Below are 14,472 nucleotides of genomic sequence, written 5' to 3'. Positions count from 1 at the left end.
TTTTAGACCTAATACTATCTAATAGACCTGACAGAATAACAAATCTGCAGGTGGTCGGGCATTTAGGAAATAGCGACCACAATATTGTGCAGTTTCACCTGTCTTTCACTAGGGGGACTTGTCAGGGAGTCACAAAAACATTGAACTTTAGGAAGGCAAAGTTTGAACAGCTTAGAGATGCCCTTAATCTGGTAGACTGGGACAATATCCTCAGAAATGAGAATACAGATAATAAATGGGAAATGTTTAAGAACATCCTAAATAGGCAGTGTAAGCGGTTTATACCTTGTGGGAATAAAAGGACTAGAAATAGGAAAAACCCAATGTGGCTAAACAAAGAAGTAAGACAGGCAATTAACAGTAAAAAGAAAGCATTTGCACTACTAAAGCAGGATGGCACCATTGAAGCTCTAAAAAAACTATAGGGAGAAAAATACTTTATCTAAAAAACTAATTAAAGCTGCCAAAAAGGAAACAGAGAAGCACATTGCTAAGGAGAGTAAAACTAATCCCAAACTGTTCTTCAACTATATCAATAGTAAAAGAATAAAAACTGAAAATGTAGGCCCCTTAAAAAATAGTGAGGAAAGAATGGTTGTAGATGACGAGGAAAAAGCTAACATATTAAACACCTTCTTCTCCACGGTATTCACGGTGGAAAATGAAATGCTAGGTGAAATCCCAAGAAACAATGAAAACCCTATATTAAGAGTCACCAATCTAACCCAAGAAGAGGTGCGAAACCGGCTAAATAAGATTAAAATAGATAAATCTCCGGGTCCGGATGGCATACACCCACAAGTACTAAGAGAACTAAGTAATGTAATAGATAAACCATTATTTCTTATTTTTAGTGACTCTATAGCGACAGGGTCTGTTCCGCAGGACTGGCGCATAGCAAATGTGGTGCCAATATTCAAAAAGGGCTCTAAAAGTGAACCTGGAAATTATAGGCCAGTAAGTCTAACCTCTATTGTTGGTAAAATATTTGAAGGGTTTCTGAGGGATGTTATTCTGGATTATCTCAATGAGAATAACTGTTTAACTCCATATCAGCATGGGTTTATGAGAAATCGCTCCTGTCAAACCAATCTAATCAGTTTTTATGAAGAGGTAAGCTATAGGCTGGACCACGGTGAGTCATTGGACGTGGTATATCTCGATTTTTCCAAAGCGTTTGATACCGTGCCGCACAAGAGGTTGGTACACAAAATGAGAATGCTTGGTCTGGGGGAAAATGTGTGTAAATGGGTTAGTAACTGGCTTAGTGATAGAAAGCAGAGGGTGGTTATAAATGGTATAGTCTCTAACTGGGTCGCTGTGACCAGTGGGGTACCGCAGGGGTCAGTATTGGGACCTGTTCTCTTCAACATATTCATTAATGATCTGGTAGAAGGTTTACACAGTAAAATATCGATATTTGCAGATGATACAAAACTATGTAAAGCAGTTAATACAAGAGAAGATAGTATTCTGCTACAGATGGATCTGGATAAGTTGGAAACTTGGGCTGAAAGGTGGCAGATGAGGTTTAACAATGATAAATGTAAGGTTATACACATGGGAAGAGGGAATCAATATCACCATTACACACTGAACGGGAAACCACTGGGTAAATCTGACAGGGAGAAGGACTTGGGGATCCTAGTTAATGATAAACTTACCTGGAGCAGCCAGTGCCAGGCAGCAGCTGCCAAGGCAAACAGGATCATGGGGTGCATTAAAAGAGGTCTGGATACACATGATGAGAGCATTATACTGCCTCTGTACAAATCCCTAGTTAGATCGCACATGGAGTACTGTGTCCAGTTTTGGGCACCGGTGCTCAGGAAGGATATAATGGAACTAGAGAGAGTACAAAGGAGGGCAACAAAATTAATAAAGGGGATGGGAGAACTACAATACCCAGATAGATTAGCGAAATTAGGATTATTTAGTCTAGAAAAAAGACGACTGAGGGGCGATCTAATAACCATGTATAAGTATATAAGGGGACAATACAAATATCTCGCTGAGGATCTGTTTATACCAAGGAAGGTGACGGGCACAAGGGGGCATTCTTTGCGTCTGGAGGAGAGAAGGTTTTTCCACCAACATAGAAGAGGATTCTTTACTGTTAGGGCAGTGAGAATCTGGAATTGCTTGCCTGAGGAGGTGGTGATGGCGAACTCAGTCGAGGGGTTCAAGAGAGGCCTGGATGTCTTCCTGGAGCAGAACAATATTGTATCATACAATTATTAGGTTCTGTAGAAGGACGTAGATCTGGGTATTTATTATAATGGAATATAGGCTGAACTGGATGGACAAATGTCTTTTTTCGGCCTTACTAACTATGTTACTATGTTACTATGTTACAGGGAGGCCCCACTCCTGAATGATAAGGCTCTGTACATTGTCATGTATAGGAAACCCCTTCTGATCTCTAGGTTTCAGCCCCCCAAACATCTCTTCTTGTAGAGAGTGTCTTACTTCCTCCTCCTCAGCCTCCATGGTGCCTCTCACCATACTAATTAGTTCTTCCATATCTTCGGAAGAAAAGTAATATTTCTTATTTTCTGATTTAGGGGTGGAAGTGGAACCCTCATTCTCCCAAAAATCCTCCAAACCTGAGGTACGAATTTTGCCCGAGGCTGAGTCAGATTCCACAGGTGTCATCTTCCTTTTCTTAGGTGGAGGCGGTTGTGGTACTGGGGACTGGGAAAAAGTAGCCATAGAGGATTGGACTTCCTGTTTTATGAGGGTTTTGATGCTATCCAGCAGGGAGGGCTGCTCCGTACGTAACACCTCATCCGTGCAAGGCTCCACACTTGTGGTTCATCTTATCCTTCAGGGCAGGGACCTTTCCTCCCTAACAAGAGAGAGCGAAGGTATACTAAGTAACCCATGGGCTACATGTACCTGGATAGCAGGGAACCATCACCCACTACTTACAGTAGGAGGGGGAATGCTGGGTTCCGCAGATGCAGATAGGGAGGGTTTGTCACCGTCCAGGTCAGTGTGTCCACAGTCACAGGGGAACATAGACAATGAGTCTTACCTGGCGGCATCCTCGACCAGGATTTTAAGCAAAGCCTCCCCCCCAGTGTCATTCTGTGTTCCTCCCCTCCAGGTAGAATGAGGGGAACGCAAAGAGTATGCCCCACATGGCTACTGAATTCGAAGGACCCAGCACCTGCACGTGCGTTCAAGCGTGGAATGCACAGGAAGTGAACCGGAAGTTGGGGCCAATGTCACTTCCAGTGCGCGTGAACCCATGGAATCAGCAGCACGGAGGAGTGGGATGCCGGCGAGCTACAGGAGGACCCAGGCCGCACATCACCGCCCCGCTTTACCTCTTGAGGGAGGGCAGGAGGGGCGGGAAGGTCCTGAGTCACACGATACACGTGGAGAAGGGAGCAGCCACCAGAGGAGGAGAGCGGAGCACCCGACCTCAGATGCCCAGCATTAAAAGTTAACGTGGGGTGCTCCAGATCGCCGGCAACGGTAGCACCATCGAAAACCTCTTCATGCCCCATAGGGGACAGGAAAAACCCTGAAGGTTGTAGGAAGGGGAGGGGTATTTAACCTCTTCTGTTTCCTGTCCCCCATTAGGGCTGGGAGACATCCTCCGATGATGCTGTCGTGGAAGGTGACTGGAGAAAACAGCGCCGGTGTTATCAGTGTTTTGGATCAGTGTGCCATCAGTGGTTTTCCAGCATGGATAAAGAAAGAATGAAATGACAAAGCTTCTCTTATACTTGGCAATGCTAAACACTTACAGCACACGGATGGCACATGGACGGCACACGGACAGCATATGAATACCATTCGTGTGCGCAACGTGTTTTTCCTGGACCCATAGACTAGTTTTGACCCTTGTCATCCGTGCTGCTGGGAAAAAAAGTGTGGTTCACAAGGACATTACTAGATTACAATGGGTAGGTGTGATATCTGTGAATAAAACGGATGCCACATGGATCGGAAACACGGACATGTGAAGGAGGTCGTAAGGGAAGTGTCTTTATACCTTTAAAAAAAATGCATCTAATTCCTATCCCCTGCTTTCCCCAGTCAGTTTTTTCCTTCCCATCTTCCAAGAGCAGTAATTTTTTTTTTTAATTGTGAGTCCCCCATAGCTATATGGACGACAAGTTGTACTTTTGAATGACATCATTCCTTTTATCAAGTGATGCCCTGGAACTTGGGGTAAAATCCAAGTGGGACATGTTGAATGCAGCTATCAGAGATTGACAGCAGCATTAAACAGGTTAAATAGATAGAGGCAGATGATGGCTGAATGGGGACAGTGATGACAATGTCTGTAAGGTGCTGCAGAATATGATGGCGCTATATCAGCAAATCATAATAATTCAGCCATCATCTGCGGGAAAGATGCAGGTTTGGCCTACGAGCCTGCACCAAAGTCAGGGAGGCGGCATATGACGGACCAGTACCACATTTGATATTTTCATCAGGTGAAATTATTTTTTGTGCAGCTCAAAAAGTAATTGTTCGCAGAGGCATCGTCCTGTGTAAACACTTATGGCAATCAGCAATTATTCTGATAAGTACAACACTCCGAGGAGGACACAGGCGCTGGACCTTGCACTGCCATCATCTGCTCCAAATGAGTATGTTTAAATATCAATGCAACTGAAGTCTGAACAGGTTAAAGCCGTGGTTTAGAAGCCACGTAGATGTGGGTTTTTTTTACAGTGATGAAGGAAAATGCTTTAATAATAATCTTTATTTATATAGCACCAACATATTCCGCAGCAATACACCCCAAAAAAGGGAGAGGCAAAGAACAGAGCTTTCCATCGTGGTCAAGAGTATTAAAAAAAGAGTTAGTGTTACTCAGTTAAAATGTAATGGAGCAATAAAACAAAACATCCTCCACAACACATAGATTTCCCCCAATCAACATCCACAGGGCATGTGATGTTAGATTTCTGGGGCCGCAGCAATAAGACCTCCACTGACCGCAGCGATGAGACCACCCCACCCAGTGATGAGACCACCCCACTGACCACAGCGATGAGACCACCCAACTGACCACAGCGACGAGATCACCCCACTGACCGCAGCGATGAGACCACCCAACTGACCGCAGCGATGAGACCACCCAACTGACCACAGCGACGAGATCACCCCACTGACCGCAGCGATGAGACCACCCCACTGACCGCAGCGATGAGACCACCCCACTGACCACAGCGATGAGATCACCCCACTGACCGCAGCGATGAGACCACCCAACTGACCGCAGCGACGAGATCACCCCACTGACCACAGCGATGAGACCACCCCACTGACCGCAGCGATGAGACCACCCCACTGACCACAGCGATGAGACCACCCCACTGACCGCAGCGACGAGACCACCCCACTGACCACAGCGACGAGACCACCCCACTGACCACAGCGACGAGATCACCCCACTGACCACAGCGACGAGACCACCCCACTGACCGCAGCGACGAGACCACCCAACTGACCACAGCGACGAGATCACCCCACTGACCACAGCGACGAGATCACCCCACTGACCGCAGCGACGAGACCACCCCACTGACCGCAGCGACGAGACCACCCAACTGACCGCAGCGACGAGACCACCCCACTGACCGCAGCGACGAGACCACCCCACTGACCGCAGCGACGAGACCACCCAACTGACCACAGCGACGAGATCACCCCACTGACCACAGCGACGAGACCACCCCACTGACCACAGCGATGAGACCACCCAACTGACCGCAATGATGAGACCACCCCACTGACCGCAGCGATGAGACCACCCCACTGACCGCAGTGATGAGACCACCCCACTGACCGCAGCGATGAGACCACCCCACTGACCGCAGCGATGAGACCACCCCACTGACCGCAGCGATGAGACCACCCCACTGACCGCAGCGATGAGACCACCCCACTGACCGCAGCGATGAGACCACCCCACTGACCGCAGCGATGAGACCACCCCACTGACCGCAGCGATGAGACCACCCCACTGACCGCAGCGATGAGACCACCCCACTGACCGCAGCGATGAGACCACCCCACTGACCGCAGCGATGAGACCACCCCACTGACCGCAGCGATGAGACCACCCCACTGACCGCAGCGATGAGACCACCCCACTGACCGCAGCGATGAGACCACCCCACTGACCGCAGCGATGAGACCACCCCACTGACCGCAGTGATGAGACCACCCCACTGACCGCAGTGATGAGACCACCCCACTGACCGCAGTGATGAGACCACCCCACTGACCGCAGTGATGAGACCACCCCACTGACCGCAGTGATGAGACCACCCCACTGACCGCAGCGATGAGACCACCCCACTGACCACAGCGATGAGACCACCCCACTGACCGCAGTGATGAGACCACCCCACTGACCGCAGCGATGAGACCACCCCACTGACCACAGCGATGAGACCACCCCACTGACCGCAGTGATGAGACCACCCCACTGACCGCAGTGATGAGACCACCCCACTGACCGCAGCGATGAGACCACCCCACTGACCACAGCGATGAGACCACCCCACTGACCGCAGTGATGAGACCACCCCACTGACCGCAGCGATGAGACCACCCCACTGACCACAGCGATGAGACCACCCCACTGACCGCAGTGAGTGATCACTCATGTGCTGCTGCTAATAAGAAGAGGACCTGGGACCCCCGTTCATCGGTTAAACATCACATTGATGTCACTGGTGGAATCCCCTCTAATGACAGGTCGTGCTCCCTAGGACAGCAGCCATGCGCGGCCCCACTGATGTGTATCTAACCAGTAACAACGGGACCAGCGCTAACACAGACCAGAGATCTAGCGGCACCACCGTCCCGGGAGCGGCGCAGCTGCTGTCACCGTGACTAGGACCGTCTGACACCGCGCTGCCTCTAGTCGCCCCTCATACCTGTCCAAAACGCTTTCTGCCAAGTTTCTTCCGTCTCCTAGCAACACAGCATTCTACTTCTAGGGGCGGAGAATACGGAGGGGGCGGATACTCAGGTCACGTGGTGTAACAGGAGGCGGCATTTTATTTATCACGTGATGCAATGACTGCTGAGATCGATGCTACAGTACGTACACGGACAGTGGAGGGGGCGGGGCGCTCCGGGAACTCCCGAGGAGGGCGGGCATGGCCGGAGGTGTGGAGCACAAATTACAGGGGGATTTATTAGTTCAGCGCAGCTGTGCTCTGTGTGCTGCTGATGGCATGTGCACACGTTCAGTGACAGAGCACATGTCTTCTGCCGGCTTTTGTGCGAAATCACCGCCTCCAATACATTGGACAGGTGACATATTGCAGGGACTTGCGTCTCCGAAGGCGATGTGCACACAGTGCGTTATTATGCGTTTTCACAGTGGTTTTCTGTGCGGAAATGGGCAAAAAACGCTATGGAATCCTTTAGGCTATGTGCACACGTTGCCTTTAAGGGTATGTGCACACGATGCAGATTTAGTGCAGAACTGCAGCAGATTTTTCTGCAGCAGAAACGCTGCAGAACTGCACTGTGATTTACAGTACAATGTAAATCAATGTGAAAAGAAAAAAGCTGTGCACATGGTGCAGAAAAATCTGTGCAGAAACGCTGCAGATTTCAAAGAAGTGCACGTCGCTTCTTTTGTGCAGTTCTGCAGCGTTTCTGCAGCAGATTTTTCTTCACCATGTGCACAGCTTTTTTCTTTTCACATTGATTTACATTGTACTGCACAGAAACTGCACAGAACTGCACAGAAACTGCATAGAAACTGCACAGAAACTGCACAGAAACTGCATAGAAACTGCACAGAAACTGCACAAAAACTGCACAGAAACTGCACAGAAACTGCATAGAAACTGCATCAAATCTGCAGATGCAGATTTAGTGCAGAAAATTCTGCACCACATTTCCTACGTGTGCACATAGCGGACTGTGGAATTTCCTGTGCAGATTCTGAATTTCTTGGCAGAAAATTCAGGTCAGAATCTGCTCCTTTTTTTGGTCTGTGCACACGTTGCAGATTTTTGTGCGGATTTCTTCCCTTTTTCCCCCCTGGCAGATTTCTATTATGGAATGGGTGCAGAAGCGCAGCAGATCTTCAAAAAGAATTGACATGCTCCTTTTTTGAATCTGCTGCATTTTCCGTGCAGATTTTTCCGCACCATCAGCACAGCATTTTTTTGCCATTGATTTACATTGTACTGTAAATCACTTGCAGATCTGCAGCGTTTCTGCGCGGAAAAAAAAGCTGCAGATCTGCAGGAAATCTGCAACGTGTGCACATAGCCTTAATTCAATGACAAGGGCGTTTCTGCAGATTTTTTCACCCATTGACTTTAACCCCTTTCTGACATCTGACGTACTATCCCGTCGAGGTGGGGTGGGCCTGTATGCCCACCGACGGGATAGTACGTCATACGCGATCAGCCACACTCATGGGGGGAGCGCGGCCAAGTGTCAGCTGCCTATCGCAGCTGACATCCGGCACTATGTGCCAGGAGTGGTCATGGACCGCCCCCGGCACATTAACCCCCGGCACACCGCGATCAAACATGATCGTGGTGTGCCGGCGGTATAGGGAAGCATCGCACAGGGAGGGGGCTCCCTGCGGGCTTCCCTGTGATCCCTGCAGCAACGCAATGTGATCGCATTGCTGGGAGGGTCTCCTACCTCCCTCCTTGCAGCAGGCCCGGATCCAAGATGGCCGCGGATCCGGGTCCTGCAGGGAGGGAGGTGGCTTCACTGCGCCTGCTCAGAGCAGGCACTTGGTAAGCCTGCAGTGCTGCAAGTCAGATCGGTGATCTGACAGAGTGCTGTGCAAACTGTCAGATCACCGACCTGTGATGTCCCCCCCTGGGACAAAGTTAAAAAAATTTTTTCCAAATCTGTAAAAAAAAAAAAAAAATCCTAAATAATGAAAAAAAATATATATAATTCCCATAAATACATTTCTTTATCTAAATTTAAAAAAAAAAACAATAAAAGTACACATATTTAGTATCGCCGTGTCCGTAACGACCCAACCTATAAAACTGTCCCACTAGTTAACCCCTTCAGTAAACACCGTAAGAGAAAAAAAGCGAGGCAAAAAACAACGCTTTATTCTCATACCGCCGAACAAAAAGTGGAATAACACGCGATCAAAAAGACAGATATAAATAACCATGGTACCGCTGAAAATGTCATCTTGTCCTGCAAAAAACGAGCCGCCATACAGTATCATCAGCAAAAAAATAAAAAAGTTATAGTCCTGAGAATAATGCGATGCAAAAATAATTATTTTTTCTATCAAATAGTTTTTATCGTATAAAAGCGCCAAAACATAAAAAAAGATATAAATGAGGTATCGCTGTAATCGTACTGACCTGAAGAATAAAACTGCTTTATCAATTTTACCAAACGCGGAACGGTATAAACGCCTCCCCCAAAAGAAATTCATGAATAGCTGGTTTTTGGTCATTCTGCCTCACAAAAATCGGAATAAAAAGAGATCAAAAAATATCACGTGCCTGAAAATGTTACCAATAAAATCGCCAACTCGTCCCGCAAAAAACAAGACCTCACATGACTCTGTGGACCAAAATATGGAAAAATTATAGCTCTCAAAATGTGGTAACGCAAAAAATATTTTTTGCAATAAAAAGCGTCTTTCAGTGTGTGACGGCTGCCAATCATAAAAATCCGCTAAATAACCCACTATAAAAGTAAATCAAACCCCCCTTCATCACCCCCTTAGTTAGGAAAAAATAAAAAAATGTATTTATTTCTGTTTTCCCATTAGGGTTAAGGCTAGGGCTAGGGTTAGGGTTAGGGTTGGGGCTAGGGTTAAGGCTACAGTTAGGGTTGGGGCTAAAGTTACGGTTAGGGTTTAGATTACATTTACGGTTGGGAGTAGGGTTAGGATTAGTAACGGATATAGTGTGCACTCTATCAGAGAATTGGGGTGCAGGTGTAACGGACCAAATGGTCTCGTAGATAGCTAAATATAAATTTCACCGCACTCTCACAGGGAATTTGATGCCAAAATATTAACAAATTTATTCAATGTGTTCAGGGAGCATAACAGAATATTTCAAAAAAGCGATAAGAGACGTTTCGGCTCCACCAGAGCCTTCATCATACTCGCTTGTTTAGAGAGTTTTAGAGCGTATAGGGAGTGCAGGGATAAGGATCTCGGTGATGCTATGTTTGCGTAATGCCCAGGCGTATCTGCGCAATGTTGGGACAACTTTTAATCTGGGTAGAGGAAGGAGGTAGCGGCGATCACTGCAGCTAGGCACGGGAGCGCTAACTGTAGTGAAACACTTGGGGGCTCAAAGTTCTCACAACACATCTAGATAAGTTCCTTGGGGGGTCTACTTTCCAATATGGGGTCACTTGTGGGGGGTTTCTTCTGTTTAGGTACATTAGGGGCTCTGCAAACGCAATGTGACGCCTGCAGACCAATCCATCTAAGTCTGCATTCCAAATGGCGCTCCTTCCCTTCCGAGCCCTCCCATGCGGCCAAACAGTGGTTCCCCCCACATATGGGGTATCAGCGTACTCAGGACAAATTGAACAACAAATTTGGGGGTCCAATTTCTCCTGTTACCCTCGGGAAAATACAAAACTGGGGGCTAAAAAATAATTTTTGTGGGGAAAAATTTGTTTTATTTTTACGGCTCTGCATTATAAACTTCTGTGAAGCCCTTGGTGGGTCAAAGCGCTCAAAACACATCTAGATAAATAGGGGGTCTGCATTCCAAATGGCACTCCTTCCCTTCCGAGCCCTCCCATGTGTCCAAACGGTGGTTCCCCCCACATATGGGGTATCAGCGCACTCAGGACAAATTAGACAACAAATTTTGGGGTCCAATTTCTCCTTTTACCCTCGGGAAAATACAAAACTGGGGGCTAAAAAATAATTTTTGTGGGAAAAAATTTTTGTTTTATTTTTACGGCTCTGCATTATAAACTTCTGTGAAGCCCTTGGTGGGTCAAAGCGCTCACCACACATTTAGATAAGTTCCTTAGGGGGTCTACTTTCTAAAATGGTGTCACTTGTGGGGGGTTTCTACTGTTTAGGTACATTAGGGGCTCTGCAAACGCAATGTGACACCTGCAGACCATTCCATCTAAGTCTGCATTCCAAATGGCGCTCCCTCCCTTCCGAGCCCTCCCATGCGCCCAAACAGTAGTTCCCCCCCCCCCCCACATATGGGGTATCAGCGCACTCAGGACAAATTGGACAACACATTTTTGGGTCCAATTTCTCCTGTTACCCTTGGGAAAATACAAACCTGGGGGCTAAAAAATAATTTTTGTGGGAAAAAATTTTTGTTTTATTTTTACGGCTCTGCATTATAAACTTCTGTGAAGCCCTTGGTGGGTCAAAGCACTCACCACACATCTAGATAAGTTCCTTAGGGGTCTACTTTCCAAAATGGTGTCAATTGTGGGGGGTTTCAATGTTTAGGCACATCAGTGGCTCTCCAAATGCAACATGGCGTCCCATCTCAATTCCTGTCAATTTTGCATTGAAAAGTCAAACGGCGCTCCTTCCCTTCCGAGCTCTCCCATGCGCCCAAACAGTGGTTTACCCCCACATGTGGGGTATCAGCGTACTCAGGACAAATTGGACAAATTTTGGGGTCCAATTTCTTCTCTTACCCTTGGGAAAATAAAAAATTGGGGGCGAAAAGATAATTTTTGTGAAAAAATATGATTTTTTATTTTTACGGTTCTGCATTATAAACTTCTGTGAAGCACTTGGTGGGTCAAAGTGCTCACCACACCTCTAGATAAGTTCCTTAAGGGGTCTACTTTCCATAATGGATTCACTTGTGGGGGGTTTCAATGTTTAGGCACATCAGTGGCTCTCGAAACGCAACATGGCGTCCCATCTCAATTCCTGTCAATTTTGCATTGAAAAGTCAAACGGCGCTCCTTTTCCGAGCTCTCCCATGTGCCCAAACAGTGGTTTACCCCCACATATGGGGTATCAGCGTACTATGGACAAATTGTACAACAAATTTTGGGGTCCAATTTCTTCTTTTACCCTTGGGAAAATAAAAAATTGGGGGCGAAAAGATAATTTTTGTGAAAAAATATAATTTTTTATTTTTACGGTTCTGCATTATAAACTTCTGTGAAGCACTTGGTGGGTTGAAATGCTCACCACACCTCTAGATAAGTTCCTTAGGGGGTCTACTTTCCAAAATGGTGTCACTCGTGGGGGGTTTCAATGTTTAGGCACATCAGTGGCTCTCCAAACGCAACATGGCGTCCCATCTCAATTCCTGTCAATTTTGCATTGAAAAGTCAAAACGGTGCTCCTTCCCTTCCGACCTCTCCCATGCGCCCAAACAGTGGTTTACCCCCACATATGGGGTATCGGTGTACTAAGGCAAATTGTACAACAATTTTTGGGGTCCATTTTCTCCTGTTACCCTTGGTAAAATAAAACAAATTGGAGCCGAAGTAAATTTTTTGTGAAAAAAAGTTAAATGTTCATTTTTATTTAAACATTCCAAAAATTCCTGTGAAGCACCAGAAGGGTTAATAAACTTCTTGAATATGGTTTTGAGCACCTTGAGGGGTGCAGTTTTAGAATGGTGTCACACTTGGGTATTTTCTATCATATAGACCCCTCAAAATGACTTCAAATGAGATGTGGTCCCTAAAAAAATGGTGCTGTAAAAATGAGAAATTGCTGGTCAACTTTTAACCCTTATAACTCCCTAACAAAAAAAAATTTTGGTTCCAAAATTGTGCTGATGTAAAGTAGACATGTGGGAAATGTTACTGATTAAGTATTTTGTGATTTAATTGCATAAAAATTCAAAGTTGGAAAATTGCGAAATTTTCGCCAAATTGCCGTTTTTTTCACAAATAAACGCAGGTAATATCAAAGAAATGTTACCACTATCATGAAGTACAATATGTCATGAGAAAACAATGTCAGAATCACCGGGATCCGTTGAAGCGTTCCAGAGTTATAACCTCATAAAGGGATAGTGGTCAGAATTGTAAAAATTGGCCCGGTCCATAACGTGCAAACCACCCTTGGGGGTAAAGGGGTAAATGAAGTCAGTCAAATCCGCAGCAAAAGCGCAGGTGTAAAAATGTTTGTTTGTTTTCTGAGTTTTGTTTTGCAGTTCACCGGCTTCCTATGGTGTTTCCCGCGCTGTCACACAGATGAAACATCGGTGCAGTGGTTCTTATCGGCGGTAACACAACCGCAGGTACGGCTATGTGCGCACGTGCAGATTTCCTGTTGGAAAAATCTATGCTGATTCTTCCTCTTGGCAGAAAAGACGTTGAAAATACGCGCGGTTTTGATGCGGATTTTCACGTGGTTTTCTCTGCGGATTTGTAAGCTAAATAAGGATTATTTAACAAAAAAAAAAGAATTGTGATGTCATTTCCTTGTCCAACCTCTTCTATTTCATTCTCCATTGAAGACCATAATATCATTACATACCATGTTCAAATATAATGTTTACACACGTCAAATATAAGTGAATGTTCTGGCAAAAATAAAGAGACCACTGCAAAATGTTCAGTTTGTCTGATTTTTCTCTTTATAGGTATATTTCTGAGTAAAATGTAAATTGTTCTTTTACTCTACAGAATAAACTGACTGGGGCTGCGTGGTTCATTTTCGCACAAGGACTTACTGTATATGGGTAAAGATCCAATCTGATGGCACTATGACACTTTATTGATTCACAGTCGTGTGGTGCCCCAAATACAAATATAACACTAATGGCAACCTCAATTTATGACATTTTTCTGCTTTGACGGTTTTATTATTGTTGCCAGTGTACTGTGGGACCCTAAAAGTGTAATATGTATTGGTGTCCAACGGGGATTAATTTCCCAGTCCATAAACAATTTGTGTTTGCTTTTGACCTTTGACTGTTCGTGTCTTTCACCTTTTGAATTCTTTGGTCCATGTAAATATTTTTCTTTTGGAATATGATGATGTGATGTAATTTAAATAAATAAGATCTTTTTTGATCATTTAAACGGGTTTTTTGTACTCTCTTTTTTTTCTGTGTACACATTTATGCTTTGGAGTATACCTTTTGTCCTTGATACTTTTTGGTAATATCATATATCATTTTTGTTCTATCTTTCTAACTTTCCTGCTGCTCAGACAATGTTCCCCAACTCTGATGACTGGTTTTTCCAGCAGGACAATGCGCCATGTCACACAGCTAGGTCAATCAAGGTGTGGATGAAGCATCACCACATCAATTCCCTGTCATGGCCAGCCCAATCTCCAGACCTGAACCCTAGTGAAAACCTCTGGAATGTAATCAAGAGGAAGATGGATAGTCACAAGCCATCAAACAAAGAAGAACTGCTTACATTTTTGTACCAGGAGTGGCATAAGGTCACTCAAAAGCAGAGTGAATGACTGGTGGAAAGCATGCCAAGACGCATGAAAGCTGTGAATAAAAATGATGGTTATTCCACAAAATATTGATTTCTGAACTCTTC

General features: G+C 45.7%; 1 protein-coding gene across 1 annotated transcript in view; it reads right to left on the bottom strand.

Annotated features, from left to right (window-relative positions):
• Nucleotides 1-6,988, bottom strand: part of CCDC65 (coiled-coil domain containing 65) — a 56,689-nt gene extending 49,701 nt beyond the window's left edge. The window contains exon 1 of the mRNA XM_069758340.1: nucleotides 6,915-6,988. The gene's annotated coding sequence lies outside the window, so the exon portion shown is untranslated. The remainder of the gene's footprint in view (nucleotides 1-6,914) is intronic.
• Between the last annotated feature and the right edge of the window lie 7,484 nt (nucleotides 6,989-14,472).

This window comes from Ranitomeya imitator, chromosome 3, assembly GCF_032444005.1.
Source record: "Ranitomeya imitator isolate aRanImi1 chromosome 3, aRanImi1.pri, whole genome shotgun sequence".
Classification (NCBI taxonomy): Eukaryota; Metazoa; Chordata; class Amphibia; order Anura; family Dendrobatidae; genus Ranitomeya; species Ranitomeya imitator.
Note: the sequence above shows the minus strand (reverse complement) of the source record. Positions and strands in the feature narration are given on the sequence as shown.